This window comes from Dasypus novemcinctus, chromosome 15 (assembly GCF_030445035.2).
Source record: "Dasypus novemcinctus isolate mDasNov1 chromosome 15, mDasNov1.1.hap2, whole genome shotgun sequence".
Lineage (NCBI taxonomy): Eukaryota > Metazoa > Chordata > Mammalia > Cingulata > Dasypodidae > Dasypus > Dasypus novemcinctus.
Window position 1 is genome coordinate 100,187,515 of NC_080687.1, and position 14,708 is coordinate 100,202,222.

The following is a 14,708-nucleotide window of genomic DNA, read 5'->3' on the forward strand; positions in this document are numbered from 1 at the left end:
TATGTCGACTGTCTCTGGGACCCTGCTTAGGCGTGCGTAAGTGCAACCCCTCTGATGACCTCCCTACTCTTTTTTAAGAGACTCATAAACATATAAGCTCATTTGTCCTTTCCATTTCCCCCTTTTATTCAAGGTCAAAAAGCAGTTTTTAACACCTGATATTACATGTAGGCTGAGGTATTCTATTGGTCTGAGTTTTGAACCTTGTACTCAAGGTCTCTTTCTAGTTACATCATCAGCTGCTGTTTGGTAGGAATTCCTTGGCACCAGGGAGGCTTATCCCTGGGAGTCATGCCTCACACTGGGGGGAAGGTAATGCATCTACATGACTTAGAGAGTGGCCACATTTGAGCAACATGGAGGCTTTTAGGAGATAAAAGGCACCCTGCAGCTCTAGGCTTAGTTCATATTTCAGACTCACAGGCTCATAAGCATAGTCATCAGTATCAAGGGCTCATAATGTGTAACAGAAGATAACTAAAATTTAGAAAATTGTAGTCTAAAATATAAACCATAATGTAAACCCAAATGGAACCATGTTTGAAAGCTATGTTTCAATATCTGTACATCAGCTGCAGCAAATATAATATGAACATGCAAAAAGATCATTGCTGGGGAAGGGACAAAGTGTTTGATGTTGGATATGTAGGAGTACCCTATATTGTATATGTGAATGACTGTGATCTAAAACTTTTGTGAAAGCAAACTTAATAATTAGAAAAAAAAGAAAGGATGTAGACACTGAGGAAGAAATGAAAGAAATTGTCTTGCCACTGTACATACAGGGCAACACCAATTGCAGTGATGAAACACAAAATGTCAAAAACAAACCTTTTTCATTTTTTCATTTTTGATACCCCAATTAATTTTTTCTTTATTTAATTTTTCTAAATTAGTATGTATTCTATATCTAACCTTTAAACCCATCACTATATCCCATTTTACTATTAATGGAACTTGGTAATATATTAGGCTTCATTTTTGAAGAAGTTTTGGACCACAGAGAAGTTCAACTATGGTGGGGGGGGACACTGGTGTGCGGTGTTATTGATGGGGGGGCACATGGTTGGGAGGGAGTTTTCCAGGGCACATATACAGGGTAATAAAAATGTTTGGATATTTTCATAGTAGTTACAGTTAAAAACAACTGAGGGAGTGCTGAGTTCCTAGCCAGGGGAGCTCTGTCACAGTCCCCAATGGAACAGCAACAATCCCCCAAGTGCAACGGCAAAGACCAATAAAGAAGGATGTTCCAGATTTCCTTTTGATTTCTATTGTGAACTCAGTTCTGTTTTTATTTAACATTCACATGTTTCTTTTTATCCATCCCTAATACAAGGAGTGTAATAAAACATACTCAGTAGGTGTTTGAGACCACATATATCAGCCTAGAGAGCTGCCGGAGGCAGGACGAGAGGGAGATATAAAGGGAGGAGAAGCTAAAATCACAAAGCATTATCTTCACCAGAGGCAGAACTGATCAAGTGCTGGATAAAACTAAACTTCAAAAGTCCTGACTCAGAGCAGATGTGGCTCAAGCAGTTGAGTGCCCACGTCCCACATGGAAGGCCCCGGGTTCAGTTCCCGGAACCTCCTGCAGACAATGAGCAAAAAAGAACAAATGAGCAAACAGACGAGGGAGCCAACTCAGGGGAGCTGAAGTGGCTCAATGGCTGAGTGCCAGCCTTCCACATATGAGGTTCCAGGTTCCAGGTTCAATCCCTGGTCCTGCTACCTCAAGGGAGAAAAAAAACAAAAAAGAAGTCCTGACTTACCTCTGAAATCTCTGTGCTCTTTGATTTCCATAGTGGCGAAGCAAAATGTTGGGTCTGTATATTTGAATCTCATGCAGGAATTCTTCCAACCTCCTTATCCATATCTTCATCTATATCCACATAATTTCTGTCTGTGTCAATACCCTATCAATACTCAAATCCACTTCTATATCTTCTCACTTTCCTGTTCTCTCATGCCCAGACCTGTTTCAAACCAGCAGGACAAATCAAGTGGACAGAGGAGAAATGGGGGTGACTGCAAGGAAATTTTTGATGACTACAACAAAGTCAATAAGTGTAAACTCTATTTATTCTTACAGCACATTTCTGAGAAAATTTTAAAGAGTTCAAGTCCAAATTCTTTAAAATGCAACAGGAGCAGGTGGAAGGAGCAAAAGAGTTTTCTATCTAAGGGTCCTTAGTTCATAGGATTCCTCAGAGAAGTGGTTGATTATAGGGCTGGGGCAAGGAAAATCTAAATGAAACATCTTGTGGTGCCAGAAAATAAGGATGTCCTCAAAAAAAAAAAAAAAAACAAACAACAACAGCAAAAAGTCCCACCATAATGATGGGAGTATGTCAAAAAGATACAGAAGCCAAGTTGAAGGAGTTCACAGTGGTGAAAGTTGGAACAACTTTAGCCACAAAATAAATAATCAGAGATTGGATTGTCACCCATAAAACAAAATAAATACTCATGAGTCCATACTTATCAATATAAATAGATAATGATAAATAAATAAATAAACAAAGTGGGTGAGAAGGGACAACTCTCTCTTAGAGTAAAATCCCATTCAATAAATATAGAAAGGAATGAGGGAAATACAAAATCACTATTAGGCAAACACCACTGTTGCAAGCAAGATTCACAGATAAATGCATCTCTTACAGCCCTGGAGCAGTTCATGTCTGCTGCTAAAAGGTTTCCACTACAGATGCAAGAAAAAGAAGGTCCTCATGCTTTCTGTCTGTCTGGTTGTGGCAGCCAAGATTGAATGGGGGAATACAGGAAATTCTGAAAAATGGGGAAGGGAAAATAATCTTTGCAACTCAGAAATAAACGTAAAAACAGAAAAAAAAATCCACGGATAGATACTAAAATCCATGGGTGTGAGTTTAAGTGAAAACATGACGTTAACATAGAATAAACGTATCTCCTCCAAAAAATGTCATCAATTACAAAGGGAAAAATAGTACGTTTACAGTGGAGAAACCTGACAGATGCCATGTTAACCAAATGATCAAGGTCAACATACCAAAAATAAGACATTCAACATCATGTACTCTTAACATGCTGCACTGAGACGAGCACTCACCTCTGTGATGTGCTTGCCAAAAACGTACAATCTCAATCAAATCGTGAGAAAACATGATGCAAACCTAAACTGAGGGCCATTCTACAAAATATCGCACTAGTACTCCTTCCAAAATGATAAGGTCATGAAAGACAAACACTGAAGAACTCTACCAGATTGGAGGAGACCAAGAGAACACAATAACTAAATGGCAATGGGATTCCAGATTGGATACTGGAACAGAAAAAGGACACTGTGGGGGGGAGGGAGAGGGGAGGGAGGGGGAGGGGGGACTAATGAACTTCAAACAAGGTCTGTAGTTTAATAGTATTGATAGTACCAATGTTAATTTTCTGGATTTGATCCTCAAGTTATGGTTATGGAATTGTTAATAGTAGAGGAAGTTGGGTGAAGGGTATACATATACTCTCAGAACAATTTGTACAACTTTCCTATAAGTCTAAAATTATTTAAAATAACAAATTTACTTTTTAAGACCTTGGATCAAGTCTCAGCTCTGGCATTTATTAGCTCTGTCACTTTCTGGGCCTCAGTTTCCTTACTAAACATCCTTTCTAGGTGGAATAATCCCTCAGCCTATCCTGAAGAACTATGGGTTTGCTTTCTTGCCCATAGTGTGTGGCTTCCTTTACTTCAGCCAGTCAAATGACCATAGATCAACAGTCATTGAAAGGAAGAATCTCAGAAAATAACCATGGAATGATATTTGCAGGTAATTCACCTGCAGTTCTACTTTCCAATTTAAGGCAGAAGACAGAGGATTGGAGAATTATTCCTAGCTTGTTGGGAGTCAGAAACTGTTTTACAGATATTAGGCCAAGAGGAAACTTATTGTCCCAAAGGCTTTTCTAAAGAAAGAGCATTTTTAGACCAGAAGAAAACATATAAAAATGCAGTACTATCTGTTAAAGAGTAGTGAAAATATGAGGGGTCATTTTTTCTCAAAGTTTCCTCAATGTTAACATTGTATTTTTAGAATTAAAACTACATGTACCAAAAAAATTGTATTTGTAATGGATAAACATGTTATTGTGGAACTCACCCCCTCTCTAATCCTAGTAACTAAGGAGAATGTCTACAGAATGCTTTGGCGGTGAAAAGCGAATCAGTCTGGCAGGGTTCATTTCCCTTGATCATCTCCCACACACCCACATATGCATTTCTCTTGACCCCTAAGGACATCCCATGCTCTCTCCTCCCATCAGTATCTGCCTCCCTGCTCTCTTTCTTCTATGGGCCCTTCATCCCTGCAGCAACTGGGCAAATAGGTCAAACTTTAATCTGAGCTCAAGAATATCTGAGCAAAGAGGGATCTCCTTTCAAATTCAGCAATGTTTTCTGTAGTTGTTGACAATCAGAGGGCCTCATCCTCCTCACCATTCCACCTTCTTCTCTCATAGGAAGTTATAGGAAGTTGAGGTCTCTTTTTTCATCAAGTTTACTGGCAATTTTCTGTAATCAGACCTCTTTAGAGGGAGCAGATGTGGCTCAAGGTTTGAGCTTCCCACATGGAAGGGCCACGTTCAGTTCCAATGCCCCATGAAAAAACAAAACAAAAAAACCAACCCAGTGAAGCTGATGTGGCTCAGTGGCCAAGCACTGGCTTCCCACACACAAGGTCCCAGTTTCAATCCCTGGTCTCCAGTGCCTGAAAAAAGAAGAAAGAAATCTCTGTAGGATACAAATCACCCAGAAAACTTTCTAGGATCCCATCTTCAAATGGTTCACTTTCAGAAGAACTAGCAAGATCTTTTCATAGTCCTTATCCTTATGGAGTGTTCACAAACATGTTTTCCAAGGACAGCACATGCTTTCAACATGCTCAGCGTCATTCCACCAGTAGGCAAATTACCTGTTGGTAGTAGTGATGTCAGGTTACATGGTCCCCTTCAGTTGCCTGGAGCTCGTCTCAGTTGTTTAATGGTAGCCATCTACTCAAAAGTAGTTCCTTTACCACAAGTCCTAGGTTCTACCAGAAATGCCTTTAACCTCTGCATGGAATTAGTTCCAGATATCTGAAGTTTATCCCTTTCAGCACCAAAACCAAAAGTCATTTGAACTATTCTCTATGAACTTTTTATGTAAGATATTCTTCTGCACATTTAAAATAGGTTAGTTGCATAAAATTTAACAGTTCTAGGTGAACTCTATTATAAGAAATGTCTCTAAGACAAGGAAATATCATTATTTGATTTTGTCTAAATTATTCTAGCCCATAGTTCTTTGAATTCTTAGGTCAAATGTTTAGTTGTGTTTTTTTTTTTTTCTACTTTTTAAAAATTGAAGCATATACATGAATGTACATAAACAATAGTGTAAAGCAAAAGTTGTGAACTTACAAAATAAACATGCTTAACATCATACAGAGGTTCCATACATCACCCCACCACCACCACCTCGCATGGTTGTGAAACATTTAAAAATTATGCAAGAGCATCATCAAAATTTTACTACTAAGTATAGTCCTTATCTTGCATTTGGTGTATTTTTCCCCAAACCCACCATATTATTATTTTAAAATATTTTTATTGCAGAGATTATGAACTTAAAAAACAATCATGCACATGTGTTGAATTTCCAAACAACACCCCTTTAGCAACACACCATGCTGTGGTGGAATATTTGTTACAGATTATAAGACTATTACCACTCACCAGGGTTCATAGAATACATTTGGCACACTTTTTTCTCCATACCCCCTATTATCAACACAGTACATCTTTGGCATTGATGCAAGAATATTGTGATATTGCTGTTAACCACAGTCCATAGGTCACCCCAGTTATATTCTCCCCATGTTTCTCCACATTGCCACCACCCTGCAATAGTGATGTACATCTGCTTTAGCTCCCAGAAGGACACTCTTGCATCTGTACCATCAACCACAATTCTTATCCACCTCTGGTTTCACTATATTATTCAGTCCCTAGATTTTTCTGTAGTGTTCTTTCAAATGACATTTACATCCCTAGACTACCCACTTCAGCCACAATCCCATTTAAAAATCAACTACTACTCACTATATTGTGTTACCATCAACTCTATCCATTTCCACCCTTTTACAATCAAGTTAATTAAAACTTATATAAACATTAAGCACTAGTAGTCTTTCTTAGCCCTCCTCTTATCTCCTAATAACCTATACTCTATGTTTTAACTCCATGAGTTTATTCTTCATACTTAATTCATATTAATGAGACTATGTAATATTTGTTCTTTTGTGTCTGGCTTATTTCACTTAGCATAGTACCTTCAAGATCCATCCATGTTATCATGTGTCCCAATTTCATTTCTTCTTACTGCAGCATAGTATTCCATTGTATGTGTTTACCCCATTTTGTTTATTCATTCATTGGCTGATGGCACTTGGGTTGTTTCCATCTTTTGGCAATTGTGAATAATGCTGCTGTGAACATTGGTGTGTAGATGTCTGTTTGTGTCACAGTTTTCAGTTCTTCTGGATACATTCCTAGTAGAGGAATTGCTGGATCATATGGCAGTCTATATTTAGCTTCCTAAGAAACTGCCAAACTATCTTCCCCAGAGCTACATTATTTTAAAATCCTACCAACAGTGAAGAAGCTTTATGGTTTTTGCTTCTATATTTAGGCCTTTGATCCATTTTAAGTTAATTTTTGTATAAGGTGTGAGATAGGGGTCCTCTTTCTCTCTTTTGGCTATGCATATCCAGTTCTTCCAGCACCATTTGTTGAATAGACTATTCTGCCCCAGCTGGGTGGATTTAATAGGCTTGTCAAAAATGACTTGATCATAGATGTGAGAGTCTGTTTCTGAACCATTAATTCAGTTCCATTGGTCTATGTGTCTACCTTTATGCCAATACCATGCTGTTTTTCAACCACTGTACCTAGGTAATACGATTTAAGGTCTGGAAGTGAGAGTCTTCCAACATCACTTTTCCTTTTTAAGATGTTTCTAGCTATTTGGGGCCCTTTTTTCCTCCAAATAAATTTGATAATTGTGTTTTCCATTTGCTTAAGAAATGGTGGAATTTTTATTAGGATTGCACTGAATCTGTATATCAGTTTGAGTAGAATTGACATCTTAATGATATTTAGTCTTCCAATCCATGAGCATGGAATGTTCTTCCAATTATTTAGGTCTTTTAAAATTTCTTTTAACAATACACTGTAACTTTCTGAATACAAGTGCTTTACATCCTTGGTTAAGTTTAGGCCTAAATATTTTATTCTTTTAGTTGCTATTGAAAATGGAATTTTTTCCCTGGCTTCCCCCTCAGGTTGCATTTGTATTGAAACACCACTGATTTTTGTGTATTGATCTTGTATCCTGACACTCTTCTGAAATCCTTTATTAGCTCTAGCAGCTTTGTTGTAGATTTTTCAGGACTTTCTAGATGTCGGACCATATCGTCTGTGAATAGCAAAAGTTTTTCTTCTTCCTTTCCAATTTGTATGCCTTTTATTTCTTTTTCTTGCCTGATTGCTCTAACTAGAACCTCAAGCACTATATTGATCAACAGTGGTAACAGTGAGCATTTTTGTCTTGTTCCTGATCTCAGTGGGAAAGCTTTCAGTCTTTCACCACTGAGAACAATGTTAGTTGGAGGGTTTTCATATATGGCATTTATCATGTTGAGAAAGTTTCCTTCAATTCCTATGTTCTGTAGTATTTTCATCAAGAAATGATGCTGTATTTTGTCAAATTCCTTGTCTGCATCAATCAATAGGATCATATGATTTTTCTTTGATTTATATATGTGGTAGAGTATACTGATTGATTTTCTTGTGTTAAACCACACTTGCATACCTGGTATAAAACCCACTTGATCATGATTAATAATTCTTTTAATGTTTTGTTGGATTAGATAAGCAAGTATTTTGTTGAGGATTTTTGCATCCATATTCATTAAATAAATAGATCCATAATTTTCTTTTTTCATAATACCTTTAGCTGGCTTTGGTATTAGAATGATACTGGCTTCATAGAATGAGTTTGGTAGTGTTCCTTTTTGTTCAGTTTTTTGGGAGAGCTTGAGTAGGATTGGTATTAAATCTTCTTTGAATGCTTGGTGGAATTCACATGTGAAACGATCCAGTCCTGGGCTTTTCATTTAGGGGAGTTGTTTGATTTGTTGTGATTGGTTTGTTGAGGTCTTCTATTCTTCTAGTGTCAGTATAGGTTGTTTGTAAGTTCCTAGGAGTTTTTCTATTTCATCTACATTGTCTAGTTTTGGCATACAGTTTTTCATTGTATCCTCTTATGCTCTCTTTTATTTCAGTAGGGTCCATAGTAATGTCCCCATCTTCATTTTTTTTATTTCATTTATTTGCATTTCTCTCTTTTTTCTTTGTCAGTCTTGCTAAGGGTTTGTTGATTTTGTTAATCTTCTGAAGGAACCAACTTTTGGTTTTGTTAATTCTTTCTGTTGTTTTTTTTTTGTTTGTTTGTTTTTAAATTTCATTTATTTCTGCTCTGATCTTTGTTATTTCATTCCTTCTACTTGCTTTGGGGTTAGTTTGCTGTTCTTTTTCTAGTTCCTCCAACTGTGTAGTTAAGTCATTGGTTTTAGCACTTTCTTCTTTTTTAATATAAGCATTAAGGGCTATAAATTTCCTTCTCAGCACTGCCTTCACTGCATCCCTTAGGGTTTCATATGTTGTGTTCTCATTTTATTTGTCTCAAGATATTTGTTGATTTCTCAAAATTTCTTCTTTTACCCACTGATTATTTAAGAGTATGTTGTTTAATTTCCATATATTTGTGAATTTTTCCTATTACTGCCTCTTGTTGATTTCCAACTTTATTCCATTAGGATCACAGAAAGTGCTTTGTATAATTTTGAAGTTGTTGAATTTATTAAGACCAGCTTTGGGCCCCAACATATAGTCTATCCTGGAGAAAGATTCATCAGCACTTGAAAATAATGTATATCCTGCTGTTTTGAGGTGCAATGTTCTGTATATGTCTATTAGGTTTAGTCCTTTTATCATATTATTCAAGCCATCTGTTTCTTTATTGATCTTCTACCAAGATGATCTATCCAATGATCAGAGTTGTGTACAAAGCCTCCAACTGTTATTGTAGAGCTATCTATTTCTCTGTTCAGATTTGCCAGAGTTTGCCTCATGTATCTTGGGGCATTCTGGTTAGGTGCATATACATTTATGAATGTTATTTCTTTCTGATGAATTGCCCCTTTTATTAATATGTAATGTCTTTCCTTATCTCTGATAGCAGTTTTTCTTTTAAAGTCTACTTCCTCTGATATAAGTATAGCTACTCAGCTTTTTTGTTGTTGATGTTGTTACTGTATATGTGGAATATATTTTTCCAACCTTTTACTTTCAATCTATTGGTATCCTTGGGTCTAAGGTTAATCTCTTGCAGACAGCATACAGATGGCTCATGTTTTCTTATCCATTCTGCCAGTCTGTGTCTTCTGAATGGGGAGTTTAACCCATTAACATTCAATGTTATTACTTTAAAGGAAGTTCTTATTTCACACATTTTGACCTTGGGTTTTATTTGTCATATTTTATTTTCACCACTCTTTTGACACTTTTAGTTGCTTTTATGGATATAATCTTCATTTCTAGACTCTCTTCCAAGCCTCTCTCTCCTGTCTTTTCTTCTCAGGCTGTAGCACTTCCTTTATTATTTCATGCAAAGCCAGTCTCTTTGTTATAAACCCTCTCAGTTTCTGTTTATCTGTGAATGTTCAGATAAACTCACCCTCTTTTTTGAAAGATATTCCTGCCAGATATAAGTCTGGCAGTTTTTCTCTTGCAGTATCTTAAATACATCATACTTCTGCCTTTTTGCCTCCCTGGTTTCTGATGAGAAATTAGCACTTAATCTTATTCAGTATCCCTTATATGTTATGCATTGCTTTTTCTTGCTGCTTTCAAAATTCTCTGTCTCTGGCATTTGACATTCTGATTATTATGTGTCTCAGAGTTAGTCTATTCAGATTTATTCAGATGGGAGTAAATTGTGCTTCTTGGACATGGATATCAATGTCATTTAATAGGGTTGTGAAGTTCTCTACCATTATTTCAAATTCCTTCTGCCCCTTTTCCTTTCTCTTCTCCTTCTGGGACACCCATGACATGTATGTTTTACGTCACTTACTGTGATTTAGTTCCCTGAGACCCTGTTCAATTTTTTCCAATCTTTTCTTCATTTGTTCTTTTGAATGTTCACTTTTGGAGACCATGTCTTCAAGCTTTCTTCTGCCTCCTCAAATCCACTGTTATATGCTATGACAGTTTGAAATTATTTTGTGAACCCCCAAAAAGAGAGATTCTGTTTGTAAACTGATGGTTGTCTGAGTGTTATATCCTCTGATTGAATTAGATTCAGATGAGATTTTTTTGATTAAATTAAGATTAGGGCATGACTCAGGGTTGAGTACCCACCTCCTTGGTGGACTATATGAATGGGCATTCACTCAAGAAAACATAGGTAAAAGGCACAGGAAGAAAGAGAGCTGCATAGATACAGCAGAGGAGACAACTTTGAACCTGCATCCCCAGGAAGAGAGATGAATCATTTGCCTGATAGTTTGCAGCTAAGGAGAACAGAGCAGTTCAGCGCAGGAAGCCCAGAAAGAAACAAACCCTCTGCTAGCCTGTGCTGAGCTTAGAAGAAGCTAGGCCCAGAAGCCTTGAAAGGAAGCAGGAAGGAGAAACTAGGCCTGCCATCTTACTTCAACACATGGCAACTGACTTCAGTACCTGGCAACTGACTTCAACACAGGACCTCCTATAGTACTGTGAATTGTACTCTTTAAGGCTGGGTAACTCTAAGCTTTTACCCCAAATAAATAACCTTTATAAAACCCAACAGGGGAACGGACTTGGCCCAGTGGTTAGGGCATCCACCTACCACATGGGAGGTCCACGGTTCAAACCCCGGGCCTCCTTGACCTGTGTGGAGCTGGGCCATGTGCAGTGCTGATGTGCGCAAGGAGTGCCGTGCCATGCAGGGGTGTCCCCCGCATAGGGGAGCCCCACGCACAAGGAGTGCGCCCCATAAGGAGAGCTGCCCAGCGTGAAAAGAAAGTGCAGCCTGCCCAGGAATGGCACCGCCCACACTTCCCGTGCAGCTGATGACAACAGAAGCCAACAAAGGAATAAGACACAGCAAACAGACACAGAGAACAGACAACCGGGGGAGGGGAGGGAAATTAAATAAATAAATCTTTTTTAAAAATAAATAAATAAATAAAAAATAAAACCCAACAGATTTCTGGTACTTTGTATCAGCACCTCTTTGGCTGACACATACATATGCCTCCAGGGTATTTTAAAATTTCATTTATTGCACCTTTCATTCCCATAAGAGCTGCTGTTTTTCTATGTATGCTTTCAAATTTTTCTTTGTGTTCATCCACTGTCTTCTTAAAATCCTTAATCTCTTTAGCCATCTCATTGAATTTATTAAGGAGATTTGTTCAAACATCTGTGATTAGTTGTCTCAACTCCTTTATGTCATCTGGAGACTTATCTTGCTCCTTTAACTGGGCCATTTCTTCCTATTTCTTGGTATGGATTGTAATTTTTGTTGGTGTCTTGGCATCTGGCTTATTAGATGTACTTATTCTGGGTGTAGTTTCTCACTTCAGTTTAGGGCTTTCTTGCCTTTTCTCCCTTGCTGGTTGTATAGCAGGAGCCAAGGATGTAGAAGGTGCTGTAAGCTGTGGAGGCTCCAGCTGCCCACATTGCCCCAGAAATGGATGCAACTTCTCCCACCTTTCTCCTCTGCCAGGGGTACAACAGAGCCACAGGCTTGTGTAATAATCCAAGTAATGCAGGCCTAAACTGACTGTAGTTGCCCAGAAAGATTGATGAAGCTTCACTCCCCTTCATACCCTGCCTGGGTTGGGAATGGAGCTGCAGGTGTGGGCAGTTATCTATGCTGTGTGGGTCCAAAATGGCCACAGTTGCCTAGGTAGATTGACATAGCACCACCTCCCCCTCCTGGCAAGGAGTGGAGATGGACCATCTGGAGTGCCCAACAATCTAATCTGTGTGGGCTGAATGCACCTGCAGTGGCCTTGGTGGGTGAGGACATACTGTCCCTTCTGCCCTTAAGGGGGTGGGAATGGAACCACCATAGCCCAACAGTTTAGTCCACGTAGGGAGAAAGTGCCTGCCATTGCCCAGAGAGGCTGAGGAAATACCAGTCCCTTCATCCTATGGTGAAGGGGGCAGAGGTTGAGATGGACTCAAAAGTGCTCAACAAACCAGTTCGTGTGAGCTGAAAGATCTGCAGTTGCCCAGAGAGGCTGAGGAAACACAGCTCTTCTAGCCTATTCAGGTGCAGGATGGATCCCCATTTGTCTAACTATTCAGTCTGTGCCAGCCAAAAATGCCTGCAGTTACCCAGAAAAACTGGTACAGTCCCCCCAGCTTCCTCCCTGACAGAGGTAAGGCTGGAGCCTAGGCTGGGCTGCAATCTGATCTGGGTGGTAAGAAGCCAGTCCCTAACTTTACTGTAATTGTTAGCCCTTCTTCCTCTCATGCCTGGGACACAGTTAAAATGGCATCTACCTGCCTCTTTCCAACTTGGACAGGTTCAAACTTTAGCTGTTCTTAGGATTATACTTTAGCCAGTCAAGTTTACTAGTCAATAACTGAAGTCAGTGCCCAACTGTCTCTTTCTTTCCCATTTATGGGAAATGGAGCTTCTAACTCCAGCCATGGTGTGGGTGCTCTACTTATGAATCTTCTCTGCAGATGGGCAGTCTCCTTCTTCTATACTTTCAAGGATATTGCAGGATGCTCTTCTGGTCTCATGGGGCCCCAAAACAGGTGCTTCAGCTAGCTCTGGGTGATTACTGTCTACCATGTAGGATGAGCTGACTCTAGGAGCTCCTTACTCTGCTGCCATCTTGCCCCTCCTCCAGCTTTTTCTTTTCTTCCTCACTGTCAAAGTGTCAGCATACTCACTATCACCAATGTGCCTGACTACATACTTTTCAGCTGCTTTTAATATGATGTAGGTTCAGGAAAACTATGTAGGATCATAAAATGATGTAAAATAAGAGTATACAGGATGGGAGCAAGGCCTGATAACCTCTCACATTATTTAATATACATGAGCTTTGAGCATGATCCAGAAGACGTGAAAAAAGTTAGAAAGAAAATTGAATGAATCAATGGACTTGATTCTTGAAAGAGTTTCCTTTGAACAGCCAAGTTACAAAAAGAGGATTATATTGTTCTTTAATTGAGGTATTTAATTGCACAGATCTTCGGCATACAACTTAGTAAGTTTTGACAAATGTATACACCTGTGTAATCATTATCAAGACACAGAGCATCTTCATGACCTCTGAAAGTTCCACCGTGCCCCTGTCCAGCCAGTGCCTCTCCCTGTACACACCCTATAGCAGCCATTTCCTGGTTTCTGTTGCTATGGATTGTATGCCTGCCCTTGAGCTTCACAAAAATGGAATCATACAGTATGGATTCTTCTGTGTCCGGCTTCTTTTGTTTGATAAAATGTTTTTGAGATCCAAGTTATTGCATATAGTAATGATTAGTACTTTCTTCCCATTTTCCTTCCTTCTTTCCTCATGTTCCCCCCCACACACCTCCTTCCTTTCTTACTCTTTCTTTCTTTTGGAAAATTTCTTCCTAGAGCTCTCTCTGGCACTGTTCCAACCCAATCAAGACCTTATGCACAGTTATCCCAGTACTTGCCTTCTCCCTCTTTTGGGAATTCCTTTTGTTTCTCAATTTTGGCTTTTCTGATTCCTGACTTTTTTGTCATCTTCTATTTTGGTTTACTCCCTCATTTTCATTTTTAAAAATATATCCATTAGCTTCTTAACAAAGTAATATAGAAAGCAAAGTTTTTGAGACCTTTGTGTCTGAAAATATCTTGATTAATAGTTTAATTTGGTATTGAATACTTCATTGAAAAACATTTGCTCCTATACTTTAAAAGGGCTGTTTTCTTATCTTACTGACTTTAGAGCTGCAGTGGGGACTCTGACTCTGAGTCTAAATCTACTCCAACACATATTTTTAGCCAACTTCCTTGTTTTGAGTCCTTACCCCTCATCCTCACTCTTCATGGTGGAATTGCTCAGCCTTCCTGGTATTCTCTGAAACAAGTCAGTTTCTTCTAATTGGCATTCATTTCTCAGGCCCTTAGGTTCAGCCTTCTTTACTTTGCTAAATCAATTCCCATTCCTCCCCCCAGGGCATGAGATCTGAATGGCACTGCCTGTAAACAGCAATATGATACTGATGTGATATAGTACCATATCAGTGTGGGCTGATGAGTACCAATTGAATATCTGCCCTGCCTCCATCCAACTTCTACAATCCAAAACTTTGATGACATCTCTTATTTATTCTTGTCTCTCCCATTTTCTTTGTTTTTAGGTGTGAACATTTTTCTTCAATGCTATTTTGGAGGGTTTTCAAGCCTGAGTAGAAATAAACACATTTGTTCAAAAGCTATGCTTAGCACTGACATAAAGATAGACATATAATCCAATGGAATAGAACTGAGAATTCAGAAATAAATCCATTCATTTGTGGTCAGCTGATTTTGACAGAAATGCCAATTAGAGTAATTGGGAGAAAGAATGGTCTTTTCAACAAATGGTGCTGGG

General features: G+C 38.7%; 1 pseudogene; it reads left to right on the top strand.

Moving 5' to 3' along the window:
- The first annotated feature begins 2,651 nt into the window (after positions 1 to 2,651).
- LOC111762229 (small nucleolar RNA SNORA31) lies at positions 2,652 to 2,786 on the top strand (annotated as a pseudogene).
- Positions 2,787 to 14,708: the final 11,922 nt, after the last annotated feature.